Genomic DNA, 19,587 nt, shown 5'->3' on the forward strand with positions numbered 1-19,587 from the left:
TTATTATTATTATTTGGGGGGGGGGAGAGGAATCTAGAAGGCTGGAATTCCAAGACAGCTCGTGATTGAGACTTGAAATTTTCAGGAGTGATGTACCATATCCTGGTTGAAGGCTTCTTTTGGCACAAATTTTTTTTCTTAGCACTAGCGCTCTCTCTCTCTCTCTCTCTCTCTCTCTCTCTCTCTCTCTCTTTTTTTAAATTTTAGGTATACAAATTTTACAATTAAATCTTGCAAAACTGAAAAGTAATATCATGATTCCTTGGGTGGCCCGCAGTAGATCGATGTTGGGACCTTCTGTATACAAAAGAAGACAGCAAATTAAAATAAAAAAATCACAAGAGAGCTCAACTGGGGTTACAGTATAGGTAACCTGGGGTATGACATACACCAATGGCTCTATAGAGCAAAATCAAAGCCAGGTACAGCTATGACCCCATCATCCCCATGAAGAGCATCACTAGGCAGGAAGGTAATGAGACGGACAGATCTGTAGACCTTATGCTCATTTTTTTAAAAATTAAATTTCGGGGACTGGGTTTTCTGATACCCCACGTTACCTATCTAGGGTTAAATCAATTAATTGTAATAAATAATATAAAGGTAATAAATAAAAGATATTAAATTAAACAAATATTAAATCAAATAAATGTATTCAATCAGTGTATTAAATCAAATACATGATAAACAGCATTCTAAGATGCGACATTATGAGGATGGCTGCCTTGATAATATGCAGTTAAGTCAGAACAATTAAACACACACACACACACACACACACACACACACACACACACACACACACACACACACACACACGTTAACTATTTCCCTCTAATGACACCTATACCCATAGGTGTAGCACTGGATGGGGCTGAGTCATTTCTCAGGTAACAACAATTGATGTTCCTCCACCCTAAGGATCAGTTACTCTTAAGGACGCATATGGCATAGCCCCTTGACAATGACAGGCCTGTGCAAGCTGACTTATCATACATACATACAAACTCCGGTGACATAAAGTTGTGAACTCCACATTATTATTATTATTACTATTTTTTTTTTTTGTGGTAGGTGCGGGCGGTCACCATCCACTCAATCGATGTAGTGCTGATCTCGGGTGTCTGCCCTTTCCTCTCTTCCATCCTTCTTTCCTTCTATCCTCTTCTGTCTTTCTTTCCTTGTCCTTCTGCCTACGGGTGACTTTACACTCCCTCTTCTGTCTTTCTTTCCTTCATTCTTTCCTTTTCTTCTGCCTGTGGGTGACTCTACACTGAGTGAAAAGCCAAATGGTTTCCTGTACACCAGGAAACCATTTACTACGCTGGGTGGTAACCATACAGCCAAATTTTGGCACCTGGTGGTTTAGTGGGTAATTATTGTGCTCCAGTTGGATTGAGCCGGTGAAGGTTTATATCCAAGGGTTGGTTGGGGTTGATTGCTCATATAATGCCACTCAGGGATGAGTGAGGCTGGTCACTCTCATCTTAAATGTCGAGACCAACTGCCTAGCCCCGGGCTCCTACGCTCCTCATGAGGCAATGTAGGATTGGATGATGGATGGATGGATTATTATTTATTATTATTATTATTATTATTATTATTTGGGGGGGGGAGAGGAATCTAGAAGGCTGGAATTCCAAGACAGCTCGTGATTGAGACTTGAAATTTTCAGGAGTGATGTACCATATCCTGGTTGAAGGCTTCTTTTGGCACAAATTTTTTTTCTTAGCACTAGCGCTCTCTCTCTCTCTCTCTCTCTCTCTCTCTCTCCCTCTCTCTCTCTTTTTTTAAATTTTAGGTATACAAATTTTACAATTAAATCTTGCAAAACTGAAAAGTAATATCATGATTCCTTGGGTGGCCCGCAGTAGATCGATGTTGGGACCTTCTGTATACAAAAGAAGACAGCAAATTAAAATAAAAAAATCACAAGAGAGCTCAACTGGGGTTACAGTATAGGTAACCTGGGGTATGACATACACCAATGGCTCTATAGAGCAAAATCAAAGCCAGGTACAGCTATGACCCCATCATCCCCATGAAGAGCATCACTAGGCAGGAAGGTAATGAGACGGACAGATCTGTAGACCTTATGCTCATTTTTTTAAAAATTAAATTTCGGGGACTGGGTTTTCTGATACCCCACGTTACCTATCTAGGGTTAAATCAATTAATTGTAATAAATAATATAAAGGTAATAAATAAAAGATATTAAATTAAACAAATATTAAATCAAATAAATGTATTCAATCAGTGTATTAAATCAAATACATGATAAACAGCATTCTAAGATGCGACATTATGAGGATGGCTGCCTTGATAATATGCAGTTAAGTCAGAACAATTAAACACACACACACACACACACACACACACACACACACACACACACACACACACACACACACACGTTAACTATTTCCCTCTAATGACACCTATACCCATAGGTGTAGCACTGGATGGGGCTGAGTCATTTCTCAGGTAACAACAATTGATGTTCCTCCACCCTAAGGATCAGTTACTCTTAAGGACGCATATGGCATAGCCCCTTGACAATGACAGGCCTGTGCAAGCTGACTTATCATACATACATACAAACTCCGGTGACATAAAGTTGTGAACTCCACATTATTATTATTATTACTATTTTTTTTTTTTTTTTTTGTGGTAGGTGCGGGCGGTCACCATCCACTCAATCGATGTAGTGCTGATCTCGGGTGTCTGCCCTTTCCTCTCTTCCATCCTTCTTTCCTTCTATCCTCTTCTGTCTTTCTTTCCTTGTCCTTCTGCCTACGGGTGACTTTACACTCCCTCTTCTGTCTTTCTTTCCTTCATTCTTTCCTTTTCTTCTGCCTGTGGGTGACTCTACACTGAGTGAAAAGCCAAATGGTTTCCTGTACACCAGGAAACCATTTACTACGCTGGGTGGTAACCATACAGCCAAATTTTGGCACCTGGTGGTTTAGTGGGTAATTATTGTGCTCCAGTTGGATTGAGCCGGTGAAGGTTTATATCCAAGGGTTGGTTGGGGTTGATTGCTCATATAATGCCACTCAGGGATGAGTGAGGCTGGTCACTCTCATCTTAAATGTCGAGACCAACTGCCTAGCCCCGGGCTCCTACGCTCCTCATGAGGCAATGTAGGATTGGATGATGGATGGATGGATTATTATTTATTATTATTATTATTATTATTATTTGGGGGGGGAGAGGAATCTAGAAGGCTGGAATTCCAAGACAGCTCGTGATTGAGACTTGAAATTTTCAGGAGTGATGTACCATATCCTGGTTGAAGGCTTCTTTTGGCACAAATTTTTTTCTTAGCACTAGCGCTCTCTCTCTCTCTCTCTCTCTCTCTCTCTCTCCCTCTCTCTCTCTTTTTTTAAATTTTAGGTATACAAATTTTACAATTAAATCTTGCAAAACTGAAAAGTAATATCATGATTCCTTGGGTGGCCCGCAGTAGATCGATGTTGGGACCTTCTGTATACAAAAGAAGACAGCAAATTAAAATAAAAAAATCACAAGAGAGCTCAACTGGGGTTACAGTATAGGTAACCTGGGGTATGACATACACCAATGGCTCTATAGAGCAAAATCAAAGCCAGGTACAGCTATGACCCCATCATCCCCATGAAGAGCAACACTAGGCAGGAAGGTAATGAGACGGACAGATCTGTAGACCTTATGCTCATTTTTTTTAAAATTAAATTTCGGGGACTGGGTTTTCTGATACCCCACGTTACCTATCTAGGGTTAAATCAATTAATTGTAATAAATAATATAAAGGTAATAAATAAAAGATATTAAATTAAACAAATATTAAATCAAATAAATGTATTCAATCAGTGTATTAAATCAAATACATGATAAACAGCATTCTAAGATGCGACATTATGAGGATGGCTGCCTTGAAAATATGCAGTTAAGTCAGAACAATTAAACACACACACACACACACACACACACACACACACACACACACACACACACACACACACGTTAACTATTTCCCTCTAATGACACCTATACCCATAGGTGTAGCACTGGATGGGGCTGAGTCATTTCTCAGGTAACAACAATTGATGTTCCTCCACCCTAAGGATCAGTTACTCTTAAGGACGCATATGGCATAGCCCCTTGACAATGACAGGCCTGTGCAAGCTGACTTATCATACATACATACAAACTCCGGTGACATAAAGTTGTGAACTCCACATTATTATTATTATTACTATTTTTTTTTTTTTGTGGTAGGTGCGGGCGGTCACCATCCACTCAATCGATGTAGTGCTGATCTCGGGTGTCTGCCCTTTCCTCTCTTCCATCCTTCTTTCCTTCTATCCTCTTCTGTCTTTCTTTCCTTGTCCTTCTGCCTACGGGTGACTTTACACTCCCTCTTCTGTCTTTCTTTCCTTCATTCTTTCCTTTTCTTCTGCCTGTGGGTGACTCTACACTGAGTGAAAAGCCAAATGGTTTCCTGTACACCAGGAAACCATTTACTACGCTGGGTGGTAACCATACAGCCAAATTTTGGCACCTGGTGGTTTAGTGGGTAATTATTGTGCTCCAGTTGGATTGAGCCGGTGAAGGTTTATATCCAAGGGTTGGTTGGGGTTGATTGCTCATATAATGCCACTCAGGGATGAGTGAGGCTGGTCACTCTCATCTTAAATGTCGAGACCAACTGCCTAGCCCCGGGCTCCTACGCTCCTCATGAGGCAATGTAGGATTGGATGATGGATGGATGGATTATTATTCATTATTATTATTATTATTATTATTATTTGGGGGGGGGAGAGGAATCTAGAAGGCTGGAATTCCAAGACAGCTCGTGATTGAGACTTGAAATTTTCAGGAGTGATGTACCATATCTTGGTTGAAGGCTTCTTTGGGCACAAATTTTTTTTCTTAGCACTAGCGCTCTCTCTCTCTCTCTCTCTCTCTCTCTCTCTCTCTCTCTCTCTCTTTTTTTTTTTTTTTTTTTTAATTTCTGCTCTTCTGCTCAGCAAAAAGTACTGAATCGATTTCTTTGCAAATGATCCAGTATGCAGTCATCAACTTATACTGTGCATCTGGATACTGTTAATGAGATCCAACAAATGCTTTCTGAGATACTGAGAATCAAAATGAGATCCAACAAATGCTAATGAGATCCAGCAAATGCTAAGCCATGCCAAAACGTGCTAAGCCGTGACCAAACTCGGTGGAAATGTAGTGGATCATGAGTGAACATGGTTTGCATGAATGACCCTGATCATGATCTCAAGGTCGCAGGTCAAAATCAGTAACAAATTTTAAGTCATACCATAAGTCCCTTAATATTAAGTCTACAATGATAAAAGTATTTTCAGAATCCTAAGAGTGTCTACTTTTTAAGATTTCATAACAGTAATTATAGCAAATCAATATTTTTTTTACGCTTTCTGACGATTTTTGGACTACCATCAAAAACTTGCTCAAAATGCTGAACAGTTATAGATTCTCATATATATATATGGATCTTGACAGGAACAAAAATCATGATATATCTGCATATTCTATTAATGATGTATTATTAGTAATGCACCATTTATCACAACCACTCTTAATTCATTCATCATCCAATTATGTGTTCCCCCATGAGAAGCGTAGGAGCCCGAGGCTAGGCAAGCTGGTCCTGACATTTAAGATGAGGGTGACCTGCCTCACTCATTCCTGAGTGGCATTACGTGAGCAATAAACCCCAACCATCCCTTGGATATAAACCTTCACCGGCTCAATCCGACTGGAGCGTTGTAATTACCCACTAAACCACCAGGCACCAAAATTTGGTTATATGGTTACCACCCATCGTAGTAAATGGTTTCCTAGTGTAAGGAAACCATTTGGCTTGTCACTTAGTGTAGAGTCACCTACAGGTAGAAGGAAGCGGAAAGAATGAAGGAAAGAAAGACGGAAGAGGGAGTGTAAAGTCACCCGTGTGCAGAAGGAAAGAACGACAGAAGAGGATGGAAGGAAAGAAGGATGGAGGAGAGGAAAGGGCAGACACCCGAGAGCAGCACTACATCAAGTAAGCGGATGGTGAGCGCCCCCACATTCTTAATACTGTGTATATTTCAGACTGTATACCGTATTTGATGTACAAGTTTGTTTCTTTTCCTTTTTTTTTTTTTTTTTTTTTTTTTTTTGTCATTCTAATCTGGAAAGTGGCATTATCATCTGGAATATGGAGTTCTGTGAATACTGCTTCAGCAATTTCAGAATTCGTTTTATTTTATTCTTGCTATATTTAAAAGATTTAATTCAACTTTAGAAGGATCTCTATTATTCATTTTGTATTTTAACCTGGCCCAAAATTGCCATCTCTCCTCTGTGGATGCTGAGTTGTGACAGTTAACACTAGAATATGGTGTTAGTCACGAAGAAGTGTTTTGGGAACAATGTACAGCCACAGTATTGTCTTGTTTTGCCAATAAGCTAGGGAAAATAAGCTGCAAGCATACGAAATTATGGGCCATGTTAGGGTCAAAACAGGATAGCGAAAGTGTTGATGAAAGCTATATTTAACCTCTTCAGGTCGTAAAACTGAAAATAAAATCGCCTGGTGGATTTCAAGGTCTCTGAAGTATTGCAACCTTCATTATAAAACAAATACAGGCAAAAAGACCAGCCACTGACTAGACAAAATCATTTGAAATACTTATGGACAAAATTAGGAACACAGCTACATACAAATGATGACATTCAGTGGTAGCCGCCCCTCTGTTACAAAAAAAGCACAAACTCACAATATTCATGAAATATCCGTAACTATGGGTATGTTAACCTGCCACATCCTGGCAGATTTTTCACCAATGACCCCCCCACCCCAATCTTGGCAGATTTTCGATTTTTTTTTTTTTTTGGCTAAAACCTCCACTTTTTATGAGAAACATCAAAAATTCAGAAAGTGGAGCTTAGAATTGCCCTCTACAGGTGACTTTCCCCTCACCTAGTACCGTCTTCTCTCGAGCCTGGCTCCAGAGAAGACGTTTTCTATGGGAGGGGTAACTATTCCAAACCACTCAGAATAGGTAGTTATTTATTTATTTGGTACGATCTTATATGTAGTACAGGAGTATATTGATTTACATATAATAATATACGTAATATAAGCGTTGTTTCACTCACCAAACACATCAACATACCGCACCTTCCTTGGCAACATTACCTCATCACTTCTGATCGTTTCTTCCTCTGGTGCCATGTAAACTTTGTCCTCCACACTATCATCGATTGGGGAATCACTCTCGTCTTGAATTTCGTACCATGGCATGACATGTCTTTATGGTCAGGTCACTGGCAACAGGTGAGTTGCCGAGACAATGGCATGCGGGGGGGAGGGAGGTCACACCGGGTAAGGCATTGACCCTGCCTGGCCTTGGGTAAAGGAAGGTGTCCCACATATACGTACCAAAAATCACGCACAAAATTTTGAAAAATGTACAAATGACAGACCTCACAATTGCAAAACGTATGGATACATCAATGGGTGTCACCATGACAAAACGTGATGACATATCAATACGTCAACGGAAGCCTCGGATTAACCTGACATAGTATGGCTTTGCAGTGTTCCTCTAACTTCTCACCCTGTTGATCTAAGTGGAGATGGTTAGGCTTGTGAGGTACAATCATCATTCTGGGGGCTACAGTTATGTGTAGATTAAATTAACCTTCTCGGGATAGGTCTCTGTTGCTTGCAGAGAAGCCTTCCTTGTTTTATATCTATGTAGTGCATTAGCTCAAATAGGTACACGGAATTTCTAGAAGCCTGGTAGTTTAGCCAATCCTGGGGCTCCAGTCAGGTGTGGCGTATAAGCTTCTATATCTGAGGACTGTTTGGGGTTTATTACTCAAGTAATGTTGCTACATAGAAGCACTTGGCCACTCACATTAAATGTCACAAAGAAAAAAGCCTAGCCCCGGAACCCTAAGCTCCTGACAGGTCAATGCTGAATTGGACAATGGATAGATGAAATACATGATTCCGATGTCCATTTGAACAGGCATGCTCTCAATGTTTCTCTCACTTTCATACTTTCTCTTTCATTGTTTCTGAATCCTACCTTACTCCATGTTCAGTTGGGAAGAGAGGTTGCAATGATGATGACATATGTTAAAGATAACTAGCAATATAAGCACGTCTCCAGCACCAATTTGAACTGTAAGTTATACACCAATTTGTACTTTAAAATACTGATCCTTGTCTAACTTCCCCATATTACACGCACATGCTCGACCCCTTCCCTATCTCCCGTGGTCCATCCACTCACAACTCCAGTTCACTTTGTATGGAGGAACCCACCTGCCCATACAGTGCAGTGTGTACAGATGAACTCACCCATCCATCCATTCACATAGTGCAATATATAGACAAATCCACCCCACCCACCCTCCCACCCATCCATCCACCCACATGGTGCAATGTATAGACGAATTCACCCACCAACTCTCCTACCCATTAACCCACTCCCTTAAGGTTAACTAGCACGATAACTCAGTAAGTTTACACGCACCGAAGGGCAAGTAAAGAGCCTTTCATTGTACAAGTATATACAATTTATATAATGTTGGGATGGCAGTGCACCAAAGACCATCAGAACAAGGTTAAGGCAGTAAAAGGATATGTAACATGCACTTTTTTTTTTTTTTTGCACACTTTTGTGCAATGCATAGTTAGTTAATAGGTATACGAATGCCACGCCACTTTTTCAGGTGCATTTATACCGCACCATAACGGCACGTATTGGAATAAACAAGATACGCAGGATTGAGGTAACATGTCCTTCTACTGTCTTGACCTTCTTCCGGTGGTTTTGGTGCAGTGGCATCGGTACATCTTCATACATTTCATAAAATGTATTTCTATACTTGTTGTGTTGATTTTTAAAAGCATCTATGTAAGAAGGTTCTGAAGATTTTTGTTAGTTACTGAACTTGGGAAGAGCTTCGAAATAGTGAGTTGATGAAACCTCTGACTAATCCAATCCCGTTCGAAATCTCTCTCTTAGGCTTTTAAAAATCTGAAGGAAATAACAGTCAAAAAGCACAACACCTGTACCTCTGATCAGTATATGACAGAGCTTTTGACCTTACTCTTTGAGTCCAACCTTTGACTGAATGTTCTCAAACTTGAAATATTTCATTCCTGCATGAACATTAATCCATCCAATAAGTTTAGTTGCAATTGGAACAGAAGTATTTAATTTTACCTTGCACTGTGACCTTGACCCTTGACTTCTCAAAAAAGAACATTTTATTCTTTGGCAGACTCGAAGGAGTTCTACCAAATTTAATCCAAACTGAATGAAATTTTTTTAGTTGAAGGGTGGAAAGTTTGACTTTGTTCTGTGATCTGCAAATCCCACGAACGGTTCTAAAAATTGAAAGACTTCACCCTTATGGGCGCATTGCAGCCATCTCTACATGGTGTCTACTGACAGACCGATGTTTCCAAACATTATATGAAATGGCCTTGAATATGGCTTTCTTTTTGGTCATTTTCTTTAAGAGAACAGTATTGCAGGTTTTCAGTCTTAGGATCTTTCTTTTAGGCATATAAAATGAGGACAAGTATGATCGAACTAGAATATATCCATATTTTCCGAAGTCTTTGCATAATTGAACATGGTTCTGGCTGTATATTCACAATAAATACAGTATAAATTCATATAAGTCTTCTGTCTGGGCAATTTACAACAATGAAACCACAACACACAAGATGGAAATAACAAACCTACCGGCAATATGATGGCATCAGCTGGCAAAGGCTGGTCTTCGAGGCAGTGGAGATAAACTCTGTCGTTTTCTAGAGTTATCCTGGAGAACAGGCCAGCTCCATTTTGGACAGCTACCACCTTGCCCGCCCCAACCATTCCCAAGACAGCCCGGCTCATCTTGTAGAACTCCTTCACCTGTGGATGGTGATAATACCATGATTTATATTTTCTGTTTTTTATGTTATCTTCGCAGATCAACATTTACAGTTAACGAAGCATTCTTGTCCAGTGCTAAATTTTGTAGTCCGAGGCTCTGACAGGCAGCAGAAGTAAATTTCATGATGACATCACTGTTTCTCGTGCCGATAAGCTTATATGAATATTATGTGCCTCCAGAAGATGTGAGAAAAAGACCTTTATACCGTTTCAGGTCCTGGGTATAACTTCACTATAACTGCCAGGGGAAAGAGTCGATGGTCAGCAGAATCTATGGCTCCGGGTGTGTACAATTACCTGTGGAGAGTGTCACTACACTTACCTTGTACTAGTATTCTCAGTTGTATCCTCGGTTCATCTGAAACTTCAAACCTGTCAAATGTAAGATGAAATTGCACTTTGGAGGATAAGGAAGGAGGTGAGGGACGTTTGTATGAATGAGTAACTAAGCTGCCCAGCTACTGTATATAGGTGTCACCACATGAGGTCATCCCTCTCCAGTGCCTTCTCTTCTGTGAACAATAAAAGCCTATCTATCTGTCTGTCTATATATCTATTTATTGCCTGATGCCTCAGTCCCGTAAGGGGTGGCCACAAACAAACCACCTCCACGTCGCCCTGTCCCCCACCATTTCACTGCCATCCCCCCCGGCTCACACCTCCCTCCCATATACATCTCCACTTCATCCTCTGCCTCTCCATCCCTCTCCCCCCTTCCACATCACTCACATCCACCTTCTTCGTTAGTCTCCCGCTCTCCATCCTCTCTACTTGTCCAAACCAACTCAGCGTATTTCTCCTAACGCTTTCTATCACATCCACATCCACACAACTCTGCTTCACTTCCTCATTTGTCAGTCACTCTCTCCATGTAACCCCACATGCTCCTCTCAGATAACTCATTTCCACTGCTCTCACTCTTGACTTGTGTCCATCCAACAAGGTCCAAGCTTCACTTCCATATGCTAGCATTGGTATTACAATGTTGTGATGTAACTTTTTTACTTCAATGCCCACTTTCCTGTTTATTATCGCCCGCTTTTAGCAAGGCGAAGCGATAATGTTTTTGCCTGTGTCTGTGTGTCTGTCAGTGTGTGTGTATCTGTTACCAATGTCTGTGTATCTGTTACCATTATATCTCATGAAAGGCTTGAGCTATCAACATGAAACCTTCAGGGTAACAAGATATGGCCAAAATCTTGGATGAGTTGGAAAAGGCGCACTCTGGGTCAAGGTCAAGTTCACCAAAACACCTACCAAAGGTCGACTACTTTTATCTCCTGCCTTTAGCACCATTCTCTCTCATGAACGGCTTGAGCTATCAACATGAAACCTACAGGGTATCAAGGTATGGCCACAATCTTGGACGATTTCGGAAATGGGCACTTGGGGTCAAGGTCAAGGTCACCAAAATGGCTACCAAATTCCAACTAGTTTTTATTGCCTGCCTTTAACACCATCATATTTCATGAACAGCTTAAGCTCTCAACATGAAACCTTCAGGGTATGAAGATATGGCCAAAATCTTGTACGTGTTCGAAAATGGCCACTCAAGGTCAAGGTTAAGGTCACTAAAAGGTGGCCAAAAATCAACTGGTTGTTATCACTCGCCTTTAGTACCAATATAGCTCGTGAATGGCTTGAGCCATCAACATAAAACCTTCAAAATACCAAGATATGGCCAAAATCGTGGACGTGTGTGTGTGTGTGTGTGTGTGTTACCATTATATCTCATGAACACCTTGAGCTATCAACATGAAACCTTCAGGGTATAAAGATATGGCCAAAATCTTGGACGAGTTCGAAAATGGGCACAATGGGTCAAGGTCAAGGTCACCAAAATGGCTGCCAAATGTCAACTAGCTTTAATATGAATTGGCTTTTTGTGAAACGCGGTGACTGAATTCCGTAGAGTTTTGCAAATTTTCTTCATATTTGGTTTGTGGGTGGTTTGTAACTTTGCCAACAGCATATTCTGGCAAGCGATTAGCAATCGGCTCCCGAATGCTTTTTTATTTTCATTTTCACTGCTTTCAGGACATCAGCCATCTTTCTTCCTTGTTGTACCCTTTCAAGCATTTCATCCTCCATCTTCCATCCTTGCTCATTACACTACCCAAGTACTTATATGCACCCATATTTTCCATTTCATCATCATCGAACGTCACTGTACATTCAGTGGCTTCCTTTCTCTCGAAGACCATAACTTTACTCACTCCTGCATTCACCTTTAGATACATTTGCTTAAACACTCTCCTAAACTCAATCACCTAGGCTTGCAGTTCACCTTCGTCTTCACTTAACGCTATAGTATCATCTGCAAACAACAATACAGGAGGTTTCCAAACGCTGTCCTCTCTCATTAGGGCCATTCTAACATCCACTGCTCTGGCTTGTATCTTTTTTATAACCCCATGCATTTACAGATTGAACATCCATGGAGACATGACATATCCCTGTTTCAATCCAACATTCAGAAAGAAAAATTCGTACAGTTCACTATCCACGCTCACTGCTGCCTCAGCACCCTCATACATATTCTTCACGGCATTCAACAACTTCCCATTTACTCCATATATTCCTAGTATTCTCACATTCCTAGCTATCTACTCTGTCATAAGCTTCCTTCAAATCCATGAAGGCTACATACTTTTTTTCTGTTCTTTAGACACTTTTCTACTATAGACCTAAGGATAATTTTCTCATCTGTGCAACCTCTTCCCTTCCTAAAACCTCCCTGTTCTTCTCCAACTAATTCCTGTGTTGTTCCCTGTTCTTCTCCAATTCCTGTGTTGTTCCCTGTTCTTCTCCAATTCCTGTGTTGTTCCCTGTTCTTCTCCAACTAATTCCTGCATTATTCCATGTTCTTCTCCAACTAATTCCTGTGTTATTTCCCTAACACTGTCGTCAATAAGTATCCTACAATATACTTTGCCTATTACATTAAGAAAACAAATGACCCTATGATTACCACACACATTTTTTACCCCCTTTCCTTTGTACAGAGCAATAATTATACCTGACTTCCAGTCCTCCGGGGCTCTACCTTCCTCCCAGGCCAATTTGCACATCTTCCATATCCATTCTGCTACTATCTCTCTTCCATGCTTTATCATTTCACCACACACTCCATCAATTCCTGGGACTTTCCTCATTTTTACTTTCTTCACTGCTTCCACTAATTTCATCCTGCTGATTTCCTCCCATCTCACCAACCTCCTTCTTCCAGCCATTCCCCAGCATTCTTTCGTTCTCTATGTTTAACATACAGCATTCTTTCCCTCTGTTTACTTTTTGTCCCTTCTCCACACTCAATATACTCTTTTTATCTTTCACTCCCCTACTTACTTCTTTATCGCCCTGTCTAACTCTCTTTACCTCCTTCAAGAACATTTTTTGCATCCCCTCCACTTAACACTCAAATTTCTTCCAAATTCCCTGCATAAATTATGAGACTCCCTTCCGCCTCTTAACTTCCCCCTTGCCTCTGCTTCGCATCCACTCACTATATGCTTTCTCTTGTGCTACAGCTTGCCTCACCTCTTCATACCACTGCAGTGTTTCATGCACCCCCTTTCGTCTTCTGTTCACCCCACACACCACCTCACACGCTGCACAGATTTCTTATGTGAATATGTTGTATACACCTTCCACCTCCCCAGATCATATTTATCCAATCGCTCCTCCACTTTTCTCTTATATTCTGCCTTTCTTCCATCCTCTTACAACTTTTCAAACCTCCTTGTATCGACTACTTCCTTCTGTCCCTCCCTCCTTCTATTCCTCCACCGCACTTGAACCCTGACTTTCATCACCACCAAGTGGTGGTCAGAAACCCCACTCCCCCAACCTCTGCATACTCTTGCATCCATTACATACCTTCTCATTCTGTTATCTACACACACATAATCATTGCCTTCTGTTCATTCAGTTCATCATCCACTCTTTTCATCTCTCACCACGTATACCTGTGGATCAAATTGTGCATGAAGAAGGTGTTGGCTATCACCAACCCCCTCCTTGCACACACGTCCAATAAAGCACTCCCATTCTCATCCACTTCTGCAGGTACACTCCACTCACCAACTACGCCATTCACCTTCACATTCCCTACATTTCCATTCATATCTCCAGTCAGAATCACTCTCTTATTCCACTCAAACTTTTTCATGTATGCTTTCACATTTGCCCAGAAGTCTTCTTTCACTCTGCTTGCACGATCTTTTCTTGATGCATGTACTGTACACACAATCACCCACATTTGTATTCCCACTTTCAATCTTACCTAAACAATCCTTGAACCAGCCGATCCATACTCTTATAATCTCCTTCCATCTCTTACAATACAAACACCCTCCTTTGCTCTCTCATTCTCACCTACTCCCGTGCAATACCCCATCCATACTCCCCCTCTCTCATATTCTCACCTCCCCATTTAGACTCATTCAAACGACATATGTCCACTTTTGCACCATCAAGCACCTGGACAATCTCTCTCTCACCTCATCATTTGCACCCCTAACCAAGGCCGTCTCTATGTGAAGGCCTGGGTGTGGGATTGGTGATGTCACAGGATGAGTCGGATCGTCACGTTGCCACTCGCTTGCTACTGTTGCTCATACTACTCGTACTTATCTCATTCCTTTGCCTTACATTTATTGACTACTTTCTTATAACTATTTCTATCAGCACTTACCTTTGGCAAGCATGATAATATTTTTCATTAGGTTAGGTAACAGGTTGGGTAACACTGACACTGTAAAGGAAATTAATAATGCTACTGATGCTTAGCGTTTTCACAGTAAGAAAAGATAGCAATGGGTGTACGACTACTATCTAGGTTACTGACAAAACATAAAGAACAGAAACAAAAAACAAAAAGAAACAAAAACTTCTATCGTGCAATTTATGTCAAAGTTGGTATCATCTAGAATGTGTAGGGATGCCACCAGCTTATTTTAAGGTATTTCAGAAAGATAAGTATGTTTGGCTTGGTGAACAGTGTAAGTTTAATAATCAAGGGTTACTCTGCTATTGGTGTCTTGCTGAAATCAACTATCATTTCCTTACTTTTGTGGACAATGAGCTCCAAGAAGTTATCTTTGCACCATTTAGTAAAATAGTCTAGTTCCTGTCTGCACAAAGATACTGTTCTTACAAAGTGAAACTAAGGCAGTATCATCAGCATACTGTACTTATAAAGCCTACAGGAGTCATCTACAATCACTTGTACAATATAGAGAGTAATCAGAAGTGGTGATAGCACACAACCTTTGGGGGCCCCTGTGTTTACAAGTGACAGTTTTGAATTTTTACCCATATATTTCACATACTTGTACTGGGGTCTGTGAAATCATGAATCCAAAAGACAAGGTTAGAGTTGTCATTCAATGAAATTAGTTTCCTTATCAAAAGATTGGGCTGTATGGTGTTGAATGCACTTCAGAATTCAATAATATTTTTGCAAAGTACTTAACTGATTTGACATTTTCCATAAAGTTTAGAACAAAATCTATGAGTGATAGTGTAGCATCTTCAATGCACATTTTCTCTCTGTAAGCAAACTCTCAAGTATCCATATACAGTATAATTTTATGCTGCTCATACAATTTTTTTTTTTTATAACATGTTCAAGACATTTCATAAAAATACATGTCAAAGCCAATGGTCGATAATCATTATGGCATTTTGGTGTCCCCAGTTTTTGGGACTATCTCAGAAATTTTCCAGTTTCGGTATGTATGGTATGTATACCTTGCTTAGAGAGCATTGAAATATTTCACACAGAATTGGAGGTAGTTGTTCCTTACAGAAAGAAACCACCTTTCCAGTAATTTTATCAGGTCCAGTTGCTGTACCACATTTCACCCCTTTCAAGCTGTCCATGATGTCATTCTGAGTTAAAACTCTCTGCTCGTCATTTTTGGTTTTCAAGAATTCAGAGATGGTATATCGGTGTATGTAAAAGTCATGGATGTCAAACCTCCAGTAGAAGTTATTTAGGTCATTACAATAATTTTCAGGATTTTGTACATCTGGCTTGCCTGCTTTCTTTGTAAAACTAGTGATTTTCCTAAGACCACTCCAAACTGCCTTTGTGTCATACCGAAATAAGCTTTCAGTTTTATCTGTGTACCCTTTTTTTTTCATGAAACAGTCTTAACATTTTTTTTCTTCTGTAAGGTTTTTGAATTTTCCCTATCGTTGCCTACAACACAACGTTTCTTCTCATTCAACAATTGTTTATGTACACTTGTCATTCAGGGTTTGTTATTTGGGTAGCATTTCACTGTTTTAGTTGGAACCACAATATCAGCGCAGAACGAAATGTATGAACTTAGGACATCAACATTGTGATCAATACTAGCATTTACATCACACAGCACACTCCAGTCAGTCTGATCTAAACATCCCCTAAGAGATTCATATGCATCCGTACTCCACATCTGGACAGATTTCACTACAGCTTTGGAAGTTTTTAGCTTTTGCTTACAAATGGGTGTTAACTGAGACATATCATGGTCCGATAGTCTTAATGGTTTGAGTTTTCTAAGCACACCCTTGTTTTATATTGCCTTAACAGTGATCCAAGATATTCTCACCTCTTGTTGCAAAATCAGTATACTGTTGGTAATGAGGAATACAGTTCTCAAAATGACAGCCATTAAAATTTCCTGTTAATTATTTTAACTACATCTGGAAAACTAGACTGAATCTTGGACACTTCATCATACAGGTGTTTTTCAGCAATTTTCACATTAACACCAGGTGGGATGTATACAACTATTAAGATTTTGTTAAATTCCCTTGGAAGATAGAATGGCCTTAAAGACAAAGACACGAATCCTGTATTGTCACCACAGATTTTGTTTACAAGTTATATCCCCGCACCATCGATTGTTGACATAAGCACAAACACCACAACCACCGTTTTCCCCCAATTCTGTTTACGTCACTTCTAATTAATAATAATGTCATCTATTTGATCAGCAGTGTCTTAGTCATTCTCTGTGTCAAGCCGAGTCGCTGTTAAGAAGATAGCTGATCCTTTTCAGTACGCATAATTCCATTTGCACTGGGCTGCCAGTTCGTCCACTTTACGCCTTAAAGAGCAGACACTGCCTGACACACACATTGGTAAAGGAAGTTTTGAACCCCTCCTTCTGCACTGTACTCTTATCTGCCATGCCGTCCTTGCTTTCTTCCATACCCAGTATGTCTGAACATCTCAGGAATTCTATTTAGAGCTGTCGTGCCGAGGGAAACCGAAGATAGAAGTTCGTCACGGCTGTAAATGAGCAGCCTGTCACTGTTTACATTCAGTCCGCCATTTCCGCAAACTGACACAGACGCCTCACTAAAAATAATACCTCCCGGCACAAACCAACAAAGTAAAGACAAAATTCTGCTCAGCATGATCACTAGTCACTTATGTATTGCCTGGTATACATGGAGACACCGCAAACCGTGAAAAATTGCTTATAAACTCGTAAAAATAGGGGGAAAAAATGGGAGAAATGGAGTTCCCCTGAGCTAAGCCCTGTATTGGACTATATAGCCCCGCTAGGGTTACAGGAGCGAGCTACCACTCCCAGCACGGCAGCCCGGGCGAGGCTCGAACTCGCAATCCCCCGATTACGAGTCCAGCGCGCTACCACTATGCTACCGCGCCCCCCAGTAAAAATAGGGGAGCTGGAAGACAATGTAGTCGCCCCCTGTGTGGCAACCCTCCGACTTCGACTGACTGACTCCTCCTGTGACGTCATCAGCTGACGCCAGTACACCCAGGCCTTCACATAGAGACGGCCTTGCCCTAACAATCCATTTTACAATCCATACTGTGTCCTTTGTCCAGTCAGTCGTCATTTGTTGGTCCATCCTGATCCGAGGCTTCTTGTTTATGTTTTTAGTTGGCTGTTTTCCGGGGAGGGGCACAAAAACCTCCGCCAACCCACTTGTTGATACGTGGGGAATACGTGCTGGTTGGTTATAAGGTTATTATAGCCGTGCTGGTAAAATACGGGCACATTTTGCAATGGCTGGGAATGGATAAGGGTGTTTGGTTTACTAAACTCTGCCATTATAAAACATGCCTGTACTGCTGCCAGACAGACGAGATATGCACTCCTCCAAAAAACTCGAGCTTATTAGTTGAAAGAGATGGATGCAGGATGCAGGAATGGACTCAGACAAAAGAACAGGAGAGTACACTGAGTGTAAGAAGCATGTAAAAAAAAAAAAATCCCTTTTCACCTTAACTTGGCCTAGAATTTCGTCCTTTTCCATCTTATTTCGCGTGTTAAATTGCTGAAAAAGATGGTGCCATGGTTCTACAGTACATCCTCTCCACAGCACTTCTTTGTGACGAGAACCAATTTCCAGGGTACTGTAAACTATATTGTTACAACTAAGGATATATGATGTAGGACGCCAGTTTTAGGCCAACTTGGACTAAATAAAAAAGAAAAAAGAAGGAAGCAAATGATGATCTTGGAAAAAATAAATAAAATTAACTCAGAAAAAGTTAATTGTTCTCGATGCATTATTTCTCTACAGCAGGATTGGAGCAATTACACTTAACAATTAATTACGATTACAATTACTTTAATTTTTTATTACAATTATAATTACAAAAACGTTTGGGAATACCAATTCCATTACAGTTACAATTACTGCAAAACAAAAATATAACTAAATTATAAATACAAATTTCCGATTTTGGAGAAAAAAAATGTTTTGGTAAAGAAAAACGATAATTTTGCATTGTATTGTTACGTCCCAGTCCCCACACTGCCACAGGCTCCAACAGCAGTAGTACAGTACAGGAAGGACGTTGCCCAGTGAGTTGTTCTTCCTATGGTCAGCCTTAAGGTGTGCAGTACACAAGATCAGCTGAGGAGAAAATACACACTGACTCCTTAAAGTTCACTGTCTTTATTTTCCAAATAATTCCACTTAATTCTTTCCAACTTCACTGTTCTCACAAGCAATGGAGCTATACACACTTTACTGTTATTACACTTAATGCTTAGCAACATTTCATAGTTATTACATTTAATGCTTGACACTTCACTGTTTTCTCAAGTTCCAATGATATACAAACTTCAATAACCCATCACTGTTTGCCACTGTTTTCACAAGTACCAAAAATATACAATCTTAACTGACACTGACACTGCACTACACGCAAACCAAAACCGACTGCTTTTCACTCAAACTGACCTGACACCCGACTAAACTCAAAACAGTCTCTACCCCAACTTTATATAAGTTTGCATTGTTGTAGAAAGACCAACTTCCCAAACATTGTCGGACGGGCTGCTCTTGTATCAACCCCTAGTAACAACAGTTACCAACTAGGAGACATCAAAATATGCTAGAGTTGTCTCACCTTACATAACACTCTAAATCATTTACCATACGACCTTAAATTACATAATTTAACAAGTAATCACTTAAATGAAACATTATAAAGAAAAAAAGCATAAAAATAAATGAATGTTTAACTTACGAAATAACTACGTTCACAAACAACAGGCAAACTGGCAACTCTGATAACTCGTACAGGAACTTACGGTACCAGAAACGTCTCGAAGGTACGAGACTACCTAACTGGCAAATCCCC

Source organism: Coenobita brevimanus, chromosome 37 (genome assembly GCF_032717465.1).
Source record: "Coenobita brevimanus isolate Jiangsu-jjx chromosome 37, ASM3271746v2, whole genome shotgun sequence".
Taxonomy (NCBI): domain Eukaryota; kingdom Metazoa; phylum Arthropoda; class Malacostraca; order Decapoda; family Coenobitidae; genus Coenobita; species Coenobita brevimanus.